Below are 16,970 nucleotides of genomic sequence, written 5' to 3'. Positions count from 1 at the left end.
TCCTTCTTCGTTGCAAAACAATGAATCAAGTTATGTTCTTTTCCACTTTTTATCATTCACATATTATCACTAATCGTAGGTAAAGCAGCTAAATCAGTGCAAACCCCTAAATCCCTTGTATCACCGGAAACATAAGTTCTCGACTACCGGGCTCTATTCACCAAACCACCTAGTAGTAGATCACTCAAGATGTAATTTAGTTAAACGCATTAAGGTTCATGAATTTATTAGGTTCATATTAGTAGTTAGAATCTTAGATCAAGGTCTACTTGCTAACGTTTTTTCACACACAATTGCTCCACGGAATCCCTCTGCAAGGTCTCGTGTTTGCTACTTGCGTAAAGAGTTAAGAAACGATTAATTATCCCCTAACTTTCACTAGCTTTAGATCAATTAACAAATCAATTTAGTATGCATCCTAAGCGACCTATCAATCAAGCATGAACGTATAAACATTCCTATTAGTAAAAAAAACGATAATCATGTGAAAACTTTGAAGTAGATTTAAAACAAAACTCAAAACATGATAAGAACTAGGAATTCATCCTCAATCAATAAGAAAATTAGCTACTTATGCTAAGGAGTTCACACAAATAATAAATAAAAGAGAAGTGTTGTGTGTGTAAAAGGTGTGTAAAAAAAGTTTATAGAAAAGTAGAGAACTTCTCTATTTATAGGCTTCAATGCTCTCCAAATCTTCCAAGGAATAGAATCCATTTCCTTTAACAATTCAATTTCCAAGTTCAAGTCTTTCTCAAATCCTCCATCTCCTCTTTCCGAATTCAATCCAAATTCTTCATCCAATTCCAAGTCCAAGTCTTCACATCTCATGAGTCAAAATCACACAAAAATCTGTTCTTTTGGGTTGCCGGAAAAGTCCTTAGGATTACCGGAATTGCGCCTGAAAACTCCCTGCCGTCATCTGAGTTCTGTAGCCGTCGACAGCATATTCTGTCAAGGTTCCGTTAAGTTAACCGTCAAACTAACGGTCATCGTCAGTCAATCGGGTCAAAGGAAGGGATGTCAGCCGAGTCAGTTATCGAGTCAGCTTCTAACTCGGCTGACTAGTCTGAGACAAGTGAGCTGGATCGGTCACTGAGTTGGCTCATCAGAGGGAAGATTTAGACAGAGTTTCCTCTGTTTTCAATGTATTCTCAGGCCACTTTCAGGACGATTCTTCTTTCCCTGCAACAATTTCCTAACATACATCTAGTCCATTTCAATTGAATCGTTCATCTACTACATCTGCAATAGCGAGACCCCCTTCATTTTTCTCATCTCTGTGTGTTCATTTAGCAACCATTGATTCAGCTTCTTATTTTCTCGATTCAACAACATTACCTTCTCCTTTCTTGTATTCTCATCTTCATAACAGCAAACCCCATAAAATCCAATTGGTCTTGTTCTTCATCATCTGCTCTCACACAAAACCCATAGCAACAACTCAATATCTGTAATTTGAGCAGTAGCAGGTCTTCCAGTCGAACCCATCTCGAATTACACCTCTATCTCCACAGAAACATCAATTTCTTGTATGTGTCTTCATCACTAACACAAGCTCTTATATTCAATTTCTGCCATTAACCCATCTCTATTGTCTCGAATTTCATCTCAAGAACAGCAACATCATCTTCAAGTCTCACAGATCGAACCCATTTAATTCATGACCTAAATTCCATCATCTTTATCAGATCCCCTTTCATGCTCATCTTCCAAATCAAATTCAAACCCAAAAACATCCTACTCCTCATCGATTCAGAAACGGCCTCAGCTGCTCCTACTGTATTTAATCCTTCTTCACCACCTCAATCATCTTCTTAATCCCCTGAATCTCTCAACTCTCGGAACAACCAACAGCAGCTCTGCTGCTTTTCTTTCTCAATTTCAGGTGAATGAGATGAACGAGAGAAAACATCTCTCTCGATTTTAGGGTTAAGTTGGATTTGGGGTTAAATGGGTACACCCCACTGCTGCATACGATCCACCCAATACAGTGCCCTAAGTAACTTTATGGTGCCTTTAATATTTCCATTTAAAACAAATCTGGCCACCCTTTAACCGTGGCTAGGCTCCCAACAGTGATCACTTGTAAGATGACCTTTTTGCCCTTTCGGCTCAAATTGAGCGAATTCTTCTTCTTGTCTTCCGCATGACTCCAAAATAGCTATAAAACTCAAAACACGTGTAAAATACACAATTTACAAGAAAAATAGCAGAGAAAGCATGAACAATAGATAATAAATAGGATGTATTCTACACCCTATCAAATTCCCCCACACTTAGACTTTGCTAGTCCTCGAGCAAATCAAACTAAAACTTACAACTTCAAAGTGTTCCAGCGTCCCAAGCATCCAAAGAACTATGAGGACATAGAGTTTCTGCGTGCTAGAAACAAGAAGTTAGAGATACTAAAGAACATATTCTCATTCTTAAGTGTTGAGTGAGAAATAACCACACCATAATGAGAGAACGCGTGTTTGAGAAGCGATCAATAAGCATTTCGCCTCGACTTCTGCCTCACCAAAAAGGGTTTTATGATAATTGCACTCAAAAAGACGGCTTTTTTTTTATGGGTCTCACATGTGTGCAGGTAGGAATGAAGAGAGAAATCCTGCAACACGTTGAATGGTAGGAAGGACAACTTCCGAAATATTTTAAAAACCCACATCTTTTAACATTTTGAAAAACCATTTTTCTGACGATCTCTAAGAAAGGAAATCATCCACTATTATCGAGGATGAGATTACTTACTCACCTTCACACCCGATTGCAATGATGATAACACCACTCTCACAACATCCAATAGAAACTTCTTCGTTCCTCGTCTTTATCTTCTTAGTCTTCGTCTTCGGCTTCAACTATTGATGATAAACTCTTGAATTTCGTAGATCCTTGACAATTTGTAACTCTTTACGTTAAATCCTTGTCGCTTGAAACTTCTTTGTATATTTTCCTTCCCCCACGGCTTATTAGATAAATAAAAACCCAAAACTTTTTCTTATCATCATTTTTTTTTACCTTTTTTTTCAATTTATTATTTATTATTATTTTTTAATGATAAGAGAAATAAAATACAAAAAAAAATGAAAATAAAACAACCCGTGGCCGTGGAAAAAGTACTTTACCGCTTGATTCTTCACAACTTGTATTGTCTCGATATCATAAATTTCAATAACTCTCACCTTTTAATTTTCTTTGCTCTTGTAATTAAGTCTTCACACTTGGATATAAAATTATCTCATTGTATTGTAAGTCTTCAACGTATATGTAAAAATCTGCTCATTGTACGTTGCTTTACTTGGATATAAAATTTGCTCTTTTCTTGCTCCGTTGCTTGTAAACCTTGAACGTCTTCAACTTTCCTTGTAGATTTTGATGTTGCTCCCTTGTTGATGATGATGGTGTTTATATGGACCCGTTGTCGAGAGAGAGAGAGAATGGTGCTAACTGCAAATCGAACTACAAGAAGGAGGTTTTCATCCATAGACGTCACCCTCATTATTGACAAAATTAGCACTCAAGAGATCAAAGAGTAGTGCTTCTATTGGTGGGAGGTTGGGTATCTCACCATTCTACCCGGAATTAACGTACGGTGACACACACTCAAAAGAAAGCTTTTTTAGTCCGCTACAATGAAAATTTGGTCGGTGCCTCACATGATATAAATACGGGTAGTCTCCACTAATGATTTATCAGTAACTCTAATAATTCATTTCTCCCTGCTCCTCATTTACATCACCGACATGATTAAATCCATTATTTAACACTCTAACAAGTAAGAAATCTGAACGTAGTTCCCTAACACTTCCAAGTTCAGTTATGTCGGTCAGAATTCTCTATGTAAACATACCTAGAAGTATGCTAGTGACTCTAAAATATCTACAAGTTGGAGGTTTTATGCAATTTTTTTTTTAAATATGCTTAACCACTCCCCCACACTTAAACCTTACATTGTCCTCAATGTAATTGAATCGTCCTAGTAAATTCAAGGTGGGAAATCCTAACATGATATGGAACAAGAAAAATAAATAAACAAAATAAAAAGCAAAAGGATAAGAAATACAAAACTTATGGGTTGCCTGCCATGAAGCGCTTGTTTTAATGTCGACGACCCAACTTAGCTTCTTGTAACGTTCACTCCCTATATACTAACAATCGGAAAATTTGGGGATCCACCCATAATACATGTTTTGCAAAAAATAGCTTCATACAAATGTTAGCACAAGAAAATAATAATAATGTTATCGCTCGATAGAAATTTTCCCCACACTTATTCTTGTCCACACTCGGAAGTGTATAAAGAACATAGAATTTGGGAACTTCTATGGTTTCCTCTTGGCAAACCTGGATAGTGTTAGAATCAAGTGTTTCCAATGGTGGATATCTATAAAAAAAATCATCCAAAAATACTTTCGAAGCACATACATTCAAACCAATAAGAGGCAAATGAGAAGAATCAATATGCAAAGGGTTAGACAAACCTTGCACAATCTCTTGTTTTGCGGAATCCTCTTCATCCTTAGAGAATTCATGTGAATTACTTACCTCTTGTATATCGTGGTCCTCTATCAAATCTTGAAACCATTCGTCGTTATTTTCTACCTTAACCAAAGTCTCGGCATCATTAAAATCATTGGCAAGTTCAATTGGGTCTTCCACAAAATCAATCAATTTGGTTTCATCCTCTAGCATCATCTCTTCAACATCCTCGTCATCGGAGTCGGGCCATTCATTAAAATGATTCTCTTCAGTATACATTGTAAGATCTTCTTGTGAGGGTGTTACACCGTTTATAACAATAGGAAAGTCACACCCAATCTCCTCCTTTTGAATAGGCGAAGGATCGTTATTATGATCCGGAGTTTGAATAACTTCCTCATTGTTGCAACGCTCATACACTTCCGCGGACTCATTTCTTTCCTTAAGGAATTTTTTCCAAGCACTAAATGCATCTTCCTCAAGCTCTACCTTTTGAATAGGTGTTTGATCATTATTAAGATCAAGGCTCGAGTAAGCTACACTAGCGTCATCAAAAGTCTCCAAAGGTTGGCCTTTTCCAACATAATCATCGATCAAATATTTATTACACACCACAGGCACATTAGTATAGTTATTACTTTGAAAGCAAAAATTTTCTTTATCCCTCGCCTCCTTGTATTGATCAATGTCTCTTCGTAAATTGTTCACGCCCTCTTGAATTTGTTGCAATTTATCATGTGTTTTTTGTTCCATGACCTGGAGCCCCTGTTGTACTAGTTGAAGACACGAATCTGCAAAACTAGAAATTTTCTGATCAAAAGCATAACTATCCTCCCATCCTTGTGATTGTCCACTTACATACCCGTCATAAGGTTGTTGATATGTATGAGAATATCCATTAAGTATGTATCCTAAGGATGGTTGGAAGTTGGCATAATGTTGAGGTTGAAAACTGTATTGATTTTTGTAATATGTTTGATCTTGTCCACCATACATGGAAAACTGGTACCTGAAATAAGATTCTCAAGAACTAAGTTAGATACGATAACCGAATCTAACAAAGCAAGAATAAAGCAAAAAGTAAAAAGAAAACAACTAATATCGTCCGCTGCTCCGCGGCGCCAAAATTTGATGTGTGTCGTAACCACAACAAATTAGTGAATATTTTTCCACTAAATTAACAAGTAATATGGTGGTAGTTAAGTTCGTTCCCACGAGGAGCAAGAGGTTTTAGTTGCCTTATAATGTCACAAAAGGGGGGTTTTGGTTTTAGATTTTAAAAATAAATAAACAAACCAATTAAAAGATAAAGGAAAATCAATAAGAGAGACAAGACCAAGGAATCCTTCTTCGTTGCAAAACAATGAAAAAAGGTTATGTTCTTTTCCACTTTTTATTATTCACATATTATCACCAACCGTAGGTAAAGCAGCTAGATCAGTGCTAACCCCTAAATCCCTTGTATCACCGGATACGGAAGTTCTCGACTACCGGATTTTATTCACCAAACCACCTAGTAGTAGATCACTCAAGATGTAATTTAGTTAAACGCATTAAGGTCCATGAATTTATTAGGTTGATATTAGTAATTAGACTCTTAGATCAAGGTCTACTTGCTAACGTTGTTTTCACACACAATTGTTCCACAGAATCCCTCCGCAAGGTCTCGTGTTTTCTACTTGGATAAAGAGTTAAGCAACGATTACTTATCCCCTAACTTTCACTAGCTTTAGATCAATTAACAAATCAATTTAGTATGCATCCTAAACGACCTATCAATCAAGCATGAACGTATAAACATTCCTATTAGTAAAAACAAACGATAATCATGTGAAAACTTTGAAGTAGATTTAAAACAAAACTCAAAACATGTTAAGAACTAGGAATTCATCCTCAATCAATAAGAAAATTAGCTACACATGCTAAGGAGTTCACACAAAGAATAAAGAAAAGAGAAGTGTTGTGTGTGTAAAAGGTGTGTAAAAAAGGTTTATAAAAAAGTAGAGAACTTCTCTATTTATAGGCTTCAATGCTCTCCAAATCTTCCAAGGAATAGAATCCATTTCCTTTAACAATTCAATTTCCAAGTTCAAGTCTTTCTCAAATCCTCCATCTCCTCTTTCCGAATTCAAGCAAAATTCTTCATCCAATTCCAAGTCCAAGTCTTCACATCTTATGAGTCAAAATCACACAAAAATTTGTTCTTTTGGGTTGTCGGAAAAGTCCTTAGGATTACCGGAATTGCGCCTGAAAACTTCATGTCGTCATCTGAGTTCTATAGCCGTCGACAGCATATTCTGTCAAGATTCCGTTAAGTTAACTGTCAAACTAACGGTCATCGTTAGTCAATCGGGTCAAAGGAAGAGATGTCAACCGAGTCAGTTATCGAGTCAGCTTCTAACTCGGATGACTAGTCTGAGACAAGTGAGCTGGATCGATCACTGAGTTGGCTCATCAGAGGGAAGATTTAGACAGAGTTTCCTCTATTTTCAATGTATTCTCAGGCCACTTTCAGGCCGATTCTTCTTTCCCTGCAACAATTTCCTAACATACATCTAGTTCATTTCAATTGAATCGTTCATCTCCTACATCTGCAATAGTGAGACCCCCTTCATTTCTCTCATCTCTGTGTGTTCATTTAGCAACATTGATTCAGCTTCTTCTTTTCTCGATTCAACAGCATTACCTTCTCCTTCCTTGTATTCTCATCTTCATAACAGCAAACCCCATAAAACCCAATTGGTCTTGTTCTTCATCATCTGCTCTCACACAAAACCCATAGCAACAACTCAATATCTGTAATTTGAGCAGTAACAGGTCTTCCAGTCGAACCCATCTTGAATTACACCTCTATCTCCACAGCAGCATCAATTTCTTGTTTGTGTCTTCATCACCAACACAAACCCTTATATTCAATTTCTGCCATTAACCCATCTCTGTTGTCTCGAATTTCATCTCAAGAACAACAACATCCTCCTCCTCATCGATTCAGAAACGACCTCAGCTGCTCCTACTGTATTTAATCCTTTTTCACCACCTCAATCATCTTTTTAATCCCCTGAATCTCTCAACTCTCGGAACAACCAACAGCAGCTCTGTTGCTCTTCTTTTTCAATTTCAGGTGAATGAGATGAACGAGAGAAAACAACTCTTTTGATTTTAGGGTTAAGTTGAATTTGGGGTTAAATGGGTACACCCCACTGCTGCATACGATCCACCCAATAAGGTGCCCTAAGTAACTTTATGGGTGCCTTTAATATTTCCATTTAAAACAAAACTGGCCACCCTTTAACCGTGGCTAGGCTCCCAACAGTGATCACTTGTGTGATGACCTTTTTGCCCTTTCAGCTCAAATTGAGCGAATTCATCTTCTTTTCTTCCGCATGACTCCAAAATAGCTATAAAACTCAAAACACGGGTAAAATACATAATTTACAAGAAAAATAGCAGAGAAAGCATAAACAATATATAATAAATAGGATGTATTCTACACCCTATCAGATATTGATTCATTTTCATGGAAACGAACTCTGCAATATTCTTTTGTCTTTTGGCAAAGACATCACAACAACAACGGTCATTTCTTCCATTGTAATCTCACTCAATCTAAACCCAAAAACTCCTATTAACTTGTACCCCTTGTAGGTAAAAGATTTAAGTATTCATGCCACTTTTTGTTATAACCTAGTTGTCAATTTCTCTAGCTAGGATCAACTTTCCCTCTCCTAGTTTTCAACAAGCCCACTTTATAAACTGTAAGGCTGATAACAAGTATTAATGATAACAATATGTGAATTCATGTAAAGGATATATCACAAACATGTTGCATGCTTAAGTGTATTCTTCTATTATCCACAGTAAAGCTCGAAATCACCCAAACCCAACATTTAATTTAACGTCTAGAATGAGAATACAAGATAAAATTAAGAAATAGGAATGAAAATCAATTCATTTTAGTTCATACAATATAACAATCAAGTTGCATGCTAAATCTTTATAAATATATCAACGATTATGGATCACAGACAATAAAATTAAAATTAGAGAAAATAGGAAGCAAATGTAAACCCTTTTGTTCCACTGATTTTTCTCAGATTAGAAACTCTGTATTTCTTGATTCAAACCTCCAAGCTTCCTAATCACATCCATAATCTAATTAACCACCGGCAGTTGCTCACTTTCCTCTCTAACCCTATCTTGACTCAAACTCACCACAAATTCTATTCCTTCAGTATGTATATATGATGGGTCATGGGTTAAATCTCTAATTTCAAATACAACAAACTCTCAAAGAATTAACAAGAAACTAAATTTCTTAGTACTAAAATTTCACCAGAGAGAAAAATAGAAAATGGAAGGGAAAAAAAAAAGGTGCCGAGTCTCTCTTGGCCTTTATGTTCCCTTTTAATTTGAGTCATGCAAATTACTCAAATGTCCCTAACTACTCATGTAAGCCACGTGTTTTGCATGCTAAAATTCTGATTTTGCCAAATCTTATCCAAATTAGACGCATTATGATAATTAAGGAGAAACTAAGAGTGTTAAAGGCACTCCGTATTGTACTTTTAGGCACTTTATGTGCGAAATTTATTTAACGAGTTCACTAAAACCTGAGAAAAAGGTACGGAATGTCACACCATCAACCCCTAAAAGAAAAGAACTTCGTCCCGAAGTTCAAAATAAAACTAGAAATAAGGAGGTTACCTGTAATTGCAATGCAGTAAAAACACTGACGAATCCCAAACTCACAGTCCCAAAGGAACCGGAACTGCTCTGATACCAACTGCGATGGACCAGAATATTTTCGCTCCCAACAGTCGGGTTACGACCCGCTTGGAAAGCTCCAACTCTCAAATACACCACCGAAGAAACTGGACTTCCAAACTTTTAAAACCAATTTGGGATTTACCCTGCAAATGTTCATCGAATTACTCCCAAAAATGACTATAGGCCAGTTGCCAAAGATAACCATCAGCCAATTTCCAAAGATAAGGATGGCCAGTTGCCAAAGATGAGGTTAATTGCAAAACATAAGGGATGGCCAGTTTCAAAGATGTAGCTAGTTGCCAATCCTACAAGTTTAGATGGCCATTTGCCAATTCTAACAGTTTATATGGCCAGTTGCCAAAATGGAAGATGGTCAGTTTCCAACTCCAATAATATACGGCCAGTTTCCGATTCTAACAATTTATACGGATTGTTGCCAATCCTAACAATTTATATGGCCAGTTTCCAAGGTGAAAGGATGGCCAGTTGCCAACCCACTATCGGCCGGTTGTCGATGATAAAAATTAGTCAGTTGCCAATGTCAAAGAATCATCAGTTGCCAACCCACTATATGCCAGTTGCCGATAATAAAAATTGGCCAGTTGCCAATGTCAGTGTTGCAATCATCGGAATAAATGGTATGAACTGCATAGCAGCAACCACCCCTTTCCAGACGATATGAACAACCTTGCGGAGTTGTGCTAAACCGCATAACAGCTGCCTACGTCCCCTCTTCGTTGCTCGAAGGGATCGAGCACGACCGTAGTTCGTGAATTATTTATTAGATAATATGAACTACCCATAATGGTAGCAATTATCTCTTAGAATGGATAGTATGAATTGCAGCGCAACAACTATCTCAAACTCATCGATCACCAACAATCGCAGAACTGTATTTGATGATTTCACAAGAATCTGGAAACAACAAAGTAGATTAAGATAAATCAAAGCTTACATAAATAACAAGAGTAATTAAAGTCCTACCAAGAGATCTAGAGAATTTATAATTATATGAAATTACAGTTTCATTACAACTGGAATCCATAAAATCTAAACCTTGGTCTTTAAGTATGCTAGTAACACTACTTATTACTAATAATGAAAATCTACCGATCGATCCAAAAACTAAATTGATATAGCAACTACACATTGAACTACTATTTCTAGTTAACATTATTTTCTAAATGAGACGAAAATCACAGTAGTGCCCATAAGAAACAAGCTACCAACAAAACTAGAGTAGACAACTACATCTGTTTCATAGTTAAGAAAATGGCCTACGTATGCCGATCTAAACTGATGAATACAAACACCAATATATTAACCAAGACTAGCTATATGTCTTAATCATCAATTGACCTTACACCCAATCATCTCCAAGTTACTATAACTATCCGTGTTCGACTATTTGCCCACTAAATTAGAGTACTAATATTTCTAGTTATCCACAAACGATGTAACTGAACATTTCTTAACACATGCTAATACTTAACTGTGTAAACAAGATAATTACGTAAATTCCCGTGGAAAACACTTCCACATCTCAACAATCCAAAATCCATCCAGCAAGTATTGTTATATTTGCACACCCTGTGGAATATTTATTAGTAAAACCAAGCTACGACCGAGTGGAAATAAGTATAAAGTCAGCAATTACATAAATAAAAATCCTCATTTCACTAAAAGCACTTGAAGCGGAATAAAATAAGCCCATTTAACAATCATTCATTTACAATCCGTCAATAAAGAATAATCTAACCATTTTTAAGAGAGAATGTTAAAACAGGACCCAAGTTCAAGAGAAAGTGTTAAAACAGGACTCAAGTTCACATTTGAATTATTATCAAAAAAATTAGCAAGAAGTTGTTAACAGAACAATAAGGCCATAGCAAAAACTAATGCTTTCCCCAGAATATCGTACCATGTACCCTTTTCAAGTTCAAGTCAAGACAAACACCAAACATCCACTAGATTTATCCAAATGCATATCTCTCTTTGGCACGGTGGGATATGAACGTTACCACTTAGTACCGGTACTACTACTACTTCTTTGTACTATAATAGAGTTTGCAAGTCTTCAAGAGAAATCACTTGGAAATCACTGAAACCAGCGTAAACTTACCAGATTTCTAGCATAATATAAGGTGGTTCAACAAGGATTTCGCAGGGAATCAAGTTGATGGTTTACACATTTCGCAGATAGAGAGTTCAAAACATCAAAGATAAAGAATTAAGAAGCCATAAAGACTATATCACAAACGGTAGTAGATAAAAATACCAAAAAAAAAAAAAATCTATATTTTCCAAAGACTCATTTAACTAACTTTTAAAAAATGACCAAATATATTAATCCTGTTACAGTCGACACTAATCATCTCATAATACAATAAGCCAAATGCTAGCTAGCCATACAATATCAAAGTGCTAGTAAGCCAGATTAGTATTCATCTACATTTCAGATTCCAGATAGTGGTAACAAATAAAACGAAAAACAACAAGTTGTCGTGACTCCTGCACTAAACAGGAATAATATGCATTAAGCAAATATTTTTTTTAAAGTACTCAATGATTTTGTATCAACCCTCGACAGTATCGCAATAGCGACAATTTAGTGATTATATATAAAAACAATAAGCAAAGTACCCATAAAAATTTAAAGAATAAATATGACTCAAATACAAAGTTTAAAGTATTCATATTGTTAGAAATTTTGGATTATTAATCATGCTATACATAATTCAGGTGATCGGTTTCCAACATTGCACAAAATTCACAACCTTTGTTTGGCACAAAATCATAACCTTGTTAGCATGTAATAATCAACATAGTTGTGAATAGTGATGATATTAATATTTCTCAAGACATAGAAAAATGATAAAACCTGAATTTGAAGTTAATCCTTAATTCAAGTAGCAACAAGATCAGATATTGATTCATTTTCACGGAAATGAACTCCGCATTATTCTTTTGTCTTCTGGCAAAGACATCACAAAAACAACGGTCATTTCTTCCGTTGTAATTTCACTCAATCCAAACCCCAAAACTCTTATGAACTCGTACCCCTTGTTGACAAAAGAGTTAAGTATCCATGCCACTTTTTGTTATAACCTAGTTGTCAATTTCTCTAGCTAGGATCAACTTTCCCTCTCCTAATTTTCAATATGCCCACTGTATAAATTCTAAGTTCGATAGCAAGTATTAATGATAACAATATGAGAATTCATGTAAAGGATATATCATAAACATGTTGCATGCTTAAGCGAATTCTTCTATTGTCCACAGTAAAGCTCGAAATCACCTAAACCAAACATTTCATTTAACCAATATAATGAGAATACAAGAGAAAATTAAGAAATGGAAATGGAAATCAATTTATTTTAGTTCATACAATATAACAACCAAGTTGCATGCGAAATCTTTATATATATATCAACGATTATGGATCACATAACAATAAAATTAAAATTATAGAAAATAGGAAGCAGATGCAAACCCTTTTGTTCCACTCATTTTTTCTCTGGATAGAAACTCTGTATTTCTTGATTCAAACCTCCAAGCTTCCTAATCACATCCATAATCTAATTAACCACCGGCAGTTGCTCACTTTCCTCTCTACCCCTATCTTAACTCAAAACTCACCAAAAATTTCATTCCTTCAGTATGTATATATGATGGGTCATGGGTTAAATCTCTAATTTCAAATACAACAAACCCTTAAAGAATTAACACGAAACTTAATTTCTTAAACACGAAACTTAATTTCCTAGTACTAAAATTTCACCAGAGAGAAAAATAGAAAAGGGAAGCAAAAAAAAAAAAAAAGGTGTCGAGTCTCTCTTAGCCTTTCTGTTCCCTTTTAATTTGAGTCATGCAAATTACTCAAATCTCCCTAGCTCCTCATGTAAGCCACGTGTTTTGCATGCTAAAATTTTGATTTTGCCAAATCTTTTCCAAATTAGACGGATTATGATAATTAAGGAGAATCCAAGAGTGTTAAAGGCACTCCGTATTGTATTTTTAGGCACTTTATGTGCAAAATTTAGTTAACGGGTTCACTAAAACCCGAGAAAAAGGTACGGAATGTCACACCATCAACCCCTAAAAAAAGAACTTCGTCCTGAAGTTCAAAATAAAACCAGAAGTAAGGAGGGTTACCTGTAATCACAATGCAGTAAAAATGCTAACGAGTCCCAAACTCACAGTCCCGAATGAACCGAAACTGCTCTGATACCAACTGTGGAGGACCAGAAAATTTTCGCTCCCAACGGTCGGGTTACAACCCGCTTTGCAAGTTCCAACTCTCGGATACGCCACCGAAGAAACTGGACTTCCAAAATTTTAAAACTAATTTGAGATTTACCCTACAAATGTTCATCGAATTACTCCCAAAGATAAATATAGGCCAGTTGCCAAAGATAACCATCGGCCAATTGCCAAAGATAAGGATGGCCAGTTTCCAAATATGAGGCCAATTGCCAAACATAAGGGATGGTCAGTTGCCAAGATGTGGCCCGTTGCGAATCCTACAAGTTTAGATGGCCAGTTTCCAATTCTAACAGTCTATATGGACAGTTGCCAAAATGGAAGATGGCCAGTTGCCAACCCCAAGAATATACGACCAGTTGTCGATTCCAACAATTTATATGGCATGTTGACAATCCTAAAACCTTATATGGACAGTTTCCAACCCACTATCGGCCAGTTATCGATGACAAAATTTGGCCAGTTTCCAATGTCAAAGGATGGCTAGTTGCCAACCCACTATATGCCAGTTGCCGATAATAAAAATTCGCCAATTGCCAATGTCAGTGTTGCAATCATCTCGGAATAGATGGTATGAACTGCATAGCAGCAACCACCCTTTTTCAGACGTTATGAACAACCTCGCGGAGTTGTGCCGAACCGCATAGCGGCTGCCTACGTATCCTCTCTGTTGATCGAAGGGATCAAGCATGACCGTAGTTCATCAATTATTTATTTAGATAATATGAACTACCCATAATGGTAGCAATTATCTCTTAGAATAGATAGTATGAATTGCAGCGCAACAACTATCCCAAACTCATCGATCACCAACAATCGCGGAACTATATTTGATAATTTCACAAGAATCTGGGAAACAACGAAGTAGATTAAGATAAATCAAAGCTTACATAAACAACAAGAGTAATTAAAGTCCTACCACTGAATCCTAAAGAGATCCAGAAATTTTATAATTATGTGAAATTACATTTTCATTACTACTGAAATCCATAAAATCTGAACCTTGGTCTTTAAGTCTTCTAGTAATACTACTTATTACCAATAATGAAAATATACCGATCGATCCAAAAACTAAATTGAGCTAGCAACTACACATTAAACTACTATTTCTTGTTAACATTATTTTCTAAATGAGACGAAAACCACAATAATGCCCATAAGAAGTAAGCTACTAACAAACTTAGAGTAGACAACTACATCTGATTCATAGTTAAGAAAATAGCTTACTATGCCGATCTAAAATGATGAATACAAACACCAATGTATTAACCAAGACCAGCTATATGTCTCATTCATCAATAGACCTTACACCCAATGATCTCCAAGTTACTATAACTATCCTTGTTTGACTATTTGACCACTAAATTAGAGTAATAACATTTCTAGTTACCCACAAACGATGTACCTGAATATTTACCTGAACATTTCTTGACACATGCTAATACTTAACTATGTAAACAAGATAATTACGTAAAGTCCCGTGGAAAACACTTCCACATCTCAACAATCCAAAATCCATGCAGCAAGCACTGTTAGATTTGCACTCCCTGTGGATAATTATTAGTAAAACTAAACTATGACCGAGTGGATTTAAGTATCAAGTCTGCAATTACATAAATAAAAATCTCCATTCACCAAAAGCTCTTGACGCAGTATAAAATAAGTTCATTTAACATCCTTAAATAAAGAATAATCTAACCATTTTTAAGAGTAAATGTTAAAACAGGACCCAAGTTCAAGAGAAAATGTTAAAACAGGACCCAAGCTCACATTTGAATTATTATCAAACAAACTAGCTAGAAGTTGTTAAGAGAACAATAAGGCCATAGCAAAAACTAATGCTTTCCCCAGAATATCGTACCATGTACCCTTTTCAAGTCCAAGTCAAGGCACCAAGTATCCACTAACTATATTTATCCAAATGTATATCTCTCTTTGACACCGTGGGATATGAAAGTTACCACTTAGTATCGGTACTACCACTACATCTTTGTACTATAATAGTGTTTGCAGGTCTTCAAGAGAAATCACTTGGAAATGACTGGAACCAGCGTAACCTTACCAGATTTATAGCATAATATAAATTGGTTCAACAAGGATTTCGCAGGGAATGAAGTTTACGGTTTACACATTTCACAGATAGAGAGTTCAAAACATCAAAGATAAAAAATTAAGAAGTCATAAAGACTATATCACAAACGATAGTGGATAAAAATACCAAAAGAAATAATCTATATTTTTCAAAGATTCATTTAACTAACTTTCAACAAATGCACCAAATATATCAATCCCGTTACAGTCGACACTAATCATCTCATAACACAATAAGCCAAACGCTAGCTAGCCATACAATATCAAAGTGTTAGTAAGCCAGATTAGTATTCATTGACATTTCAGATCCCAAATAGTGGTAATAAATAAAACGAAAAACAACAAGTTGTCGTGACTCCTGCACTAAACACGATTAATATGCATTAAGCGAATATTTTTTTGTAAAGTACTCAATGATTTTGTATGGCAACTCTGGACAGTATCGCAATAGCGACAATTTAGTGATTTTAGACGAAAATAATAAGCAAAGTACCGATTAAAATTTAAAGAATAAATATGACTCAAATACAAAGTTTAAAGTCTTCATATTGTTAGAAAAATTGGATTATTAATCATGCTATACATGATTCAAGTGATCGGCTTCTAACATTGCGCAAAATTCACAACCTTTGTTTGGCACAAAATCATAGACACCTTGTCATCATGTAGTAATCAACATACTTGTGAATAGGGATGATACTAAAATATCTCAAGACATAGATAAATGATAAAACCTTAATTTGAAGTTAATCCTTATTTCAAGTAGCAGCAAGATCAGATATTGATTCATTTTCACGGAAATGAACTCCGCAATATTCTTTTGTCTTCTGGCAAAGATATCACAACTACAACGGTCATTTCTTCCATTGTAATTTCACTCAATCTAAACCCCAAAACTCCTACGAACTCGTACCTTGTTGGTAAAAGAGTTAAGTATCAATGCCACTTTTTGTTATAACTTAGTTGTCAATTTCTCTAGCTAGGATCAACTTTCCCTCTCCTAGTTTTCAATATGCCCACTTTATAAACTCTAAGGCTGATAGCAAGTATTAATGATAACAATATGTGCATTCATGTAAAGGATATATCACAAATATGTTGCATGCTTAAGCGAATTTTTCTATTATCCACAGTAAAGCTCGAAATCATCAAAACCCAACATTTAATTTAACCTCTAGAATGAGAATACAAGAGAAAATTAATAAATGAAAATGAAAATCAATTCATTTTAGTTCATACAATATAACAACCTTTTTTTTTTTGCTAAATCAAAATTTTATTAATCAATTATTAGAGAAAAGTGATTACAAGAGCCCAAAGGCATTACAAACTGATTGTTTTTGAATCAATAAAATCTATAATATAACTGA

Source organism: Papaver somniferum, chromosome 1 (assembly GCF_003573695.1).
Source record: "Papaver somniferum cultivar HN1 chromosome 1, ASM357369v1, whole genome shotgun sequence".
Classification (NCBI taxonomy): Eukaryota; Viridiplantae; Streptophyta; class Magnoliopsida; order Ranunculales; family Papaveraceae; genus Papaver; species Papaver somniferum.
Note: the sequence above shows the minus strand (reverse complement) of the source record.